This window comes from Dioscorea cayenensis, unplaced genomic scaffold (assembly GCF_009730915.1).
Source record: "Dioscorea cayenensis subsp. rotundata cultivar TDr96_F1 unplaced genomic scaffold, TDr96_F1_v2_PseudoChromosome.rev07_lg8_w22 25.fasta BLBR01000845.1, whole genome shotgun sequence".
NCBI lineage: Eukaryota > Viridiplantae > Streptophyta > Magnoliopsida > Dioscoreales > Dioscoreaceae > Dioscorea > Dioscorea cayenensis.
Genome location: NW_024087236.1, coordinates 69549 through 72706, shown reverse-complemented (window position 1 = coordinate 72706; position 3158 = coordinate 69549). Strand labels below are relative to the sequence as shown.

General features: G+C 41.8%; 1 non-coding gene across 1 annotated transcript; it reads right to left on the bottom strand.

Moving 5' to 3' along the window:
• Window positions 1–1851: 1851 nt before the first annotated feature.
• LOC120255105 lies at window positions 1852–1958 on the bottom strand. The gene has a single exon (XR_005534905.1). It is a non-coding gene; the product is annotated as a small nucleolar RNA R71 (small nucleolar RNA).
• Window positions 1959–3158: the final 1200 nt, after the last annotated feature.

The window sequence follows — 3158 nt, the reverse complement described above, 5'->3', positions numbered from 1 at the left end:
AGGTATTATCTAGGTATTTGGAGAGGTTCTATGGCTCTGACATCGCGCTCCGTTTGGAAGAAGGTTAGTGCGAGAGCTTTCATCGGCACCGATCCAGTGAGTTGTATCGTAGGCCAGACAAAGGGACCCTTGGATGAGTAGAGGACTCTCCACAAGACCATCGCCATGACTATCGAGTGGATTTTCTATGGATTCTTTGATTTTACATTTGATTTTATTGATTGTAATTAGCTCCACGGAGAGGTAAACCCCCTGGTGGGTACTTGGGTATCTATGAACCCTAGGATGTATTTGTTTCATTGAACCTCTTTATTATGATTTCAATTAATTGATGTTTTATTTGAGTTCCAATATTGAATACTTGATTGTATGAATACTCCCTTAGAGTGGCACTAGGGTTGAGAGTTCTTGTTGGTAACCCTTGTGAGTGAGTGACACACCACGAGAGTTAGACAAATATATACATTGGATAGGGTTGAGAGGATGAGTCGAGAGGTAGCGGAACGTCCCCTTTCCCCTCCGATGTGATTTATTCTACCTCCATTTCCTCAAGTTATTTATGGTCAGAGTAGAGTGAATGGGCTAAAGGATGACCTTCCGCTGGGGTTTAGTTGGGGTGCAACGGAGTGAAGCGTTGAAGTGATTTTAGCACCTAGGGCTTAATTATGGCTAGGCACCTTCCACCTGGACCAAAGGGTTAGGTCTACATCTAGGAAGAGGATTTATCACTTGGAGTCCCTAGAACTCATTACAATTCTATACGAGTGCGAAGTTGAGATGTTATTCAATTTCTCCTCCTGCACATGTATAGAGTTAGGCATGGTTAACCTTAGATTTTGGACCATGTATTTAAGGATCTCCATAACTCATTATTGCATTAGTTAGAAAGTATAATAGAGTGTTCTTGCACTTGAAACGATTGTCCTAGGTGGAACAATAGCCGGGTACCCCATTTATATCGATTTCCTTACTTCTCCTTTACTCGTGCTCTCTTTCTTTTTCTTTTACTTTTGTTATTTCACATCTTTTCACACATATCACTATTCATCTTTCACTTAGTTACAAAACAATTTAGGTGTTTTTATTGCCTACTCCCTGTGGATATAATATCCCACTAATCTGGGATTTTATTACTTCGATAAACCCGTGCACTTGCGGGAAATACGCAAGGGGCGGTGTCAAGATTTTGGCGCCATTGCCGGGGAGTAGATGTTTAGAGATACTTTGCACTTTGTTTTCTTAGCTATTTATTCATTCATTCTACTTTATTTCTTCTTATTCTATCATCGTTCTGATTTTTTTTTCTTTCTTTTTGGTGCAGCTCCAGGTTATGACCTGAGGTAACCCTCAATATTGATTGAAGGAGATCCCGAGCTTGAATGTACACTTAGAAGAAAAGGAAAAGAACCTGTGCAAGAACCGTCTAATCTAGCTGATTTGAAAGTAGAAGAATCTGAAAACATGGTTTAACAGAATGAGCAACAATGGACATTATCCGATTATCCCAGACCTTGAGTATTGGGGACACAATCGAGTATTGTGCGTCTCCTGATTACAGCTCAGAACTTCGAGCTAAAGCCGGCATTCATCCACATGTTGCAGTAATCTGCACAGTTCATTGGTTTGGCCAATGAGGATTCAAACAGTCATATAGAGAACTTTCTCGAGGTGTGTGATATGCTTAAGATAAACGGGGTGAAGGACGATGCCATCAAGTTGAGAGCCTTCCTATTTTCCTTAAAGGGGAGAGCGAAGTAGTGGCTACACTCATTACCAAGAGCATCGATTACCACATAGGAGGAGTTGGTAGAAGCTTTTCTGGCCCATTATTTACTTCCCAGAAAATCTGCAAAGCTTAGAAATGAGATATCATCCTTTATACAGTCAGAATTGGAGTCTTTATTTGAGACGTGGGAAAGGTTCAAGGAGCTCCTGAGAAAGTGCCCGGAACACGATTTCCCGGAGTGGATAATATTTCAGAACTTTTATAATGGGTTGAATCCGAGTACAAGGCAACTCTTCGATCCAGCAGTAGGAGGTACCTTAGGTAGTAAGACCCCCGGTGAGGCCCGTCAACTAATTGAAGGAATGGGGTAAAATAGCTACCAATGGAATGCTAGGGAGAAGAAAAAGTTGGCCGGGCTCCATGAGATAGATGCAGTAACTTCATTGGCGGCTCAAGTGGAATCATTGAGTAAGAAGTTAGATCTTCTAACTTTGAATAAAGTGGCGGCTATGACTACTAACACCGGGTGTGGTGAAGGACATGCTCCCCCCGATTGCCTGATTTCTATTGATGATGTATCTTCGGTTGAGAATGTCGATTTTGTGGGTAATGCAATGAGGAAACAAGGGAATTTATATACCAACACCTACAATCCGGGTTGGAAGAATCATCCCAATTTTTTGTGGATCAACCAAGGTCCACAAAAGGCCATGGGGCCACTGGGTTTCCAACAACAACAAGCCCCAAACATGAAAAACAGAGTTTCGGGTTTCGAGACCCGAATGACTGATTTATTAAAGGTCTTGACTAGGTTTGTGCAATCGTCAGATACAAGGTTTCAATTAGTCGAGGCAACACTTCACAACCACGACACCTCTTTGTACAATCTTGAAAATCAAGTAGGGCAGATTTATTATCGGAAAGGCCACAAGGAAGCTTGCCGAGTAATACCGAGACTAATCCTAGAGAGCATGTGAAGGCGATCACTTTGAGAAGTGGTCATGAGGTTGAAGGTAGGTTTCCAAGCGAGAGGCCCAATGAACACACACCCAAAGTTATAGAGGTTGAGGAGGGAGCAAGCAAAGAGAAAGAGATGGAACACTCACCTTTCAAGCCAAGAATCCCTTATCCTTCTATATTTATGAATGACCAAGGGGATGAACAGTACAAGATGTTTCTGAGTTTGTTCAAGCAACTCCACATCAATATTCCTTTTGTTGAGGCATTGGTCCAAATGCCTAAGTATGCAAAATTCTTGAAGACTTGTTGACTAACAAGAGGAAGTTAGAGAAGAGTGCTTCAGTGATCTTAGATGCTTCTTGCTCGGCGATGTTGCAAAAGAACATGCCGAACAAGAAGAAATACTGGGGAAGGTTCATCATTCCGTGTAATATTGGCAATTTGGGTTAAGAAATGGCATTGGCAGACTCAG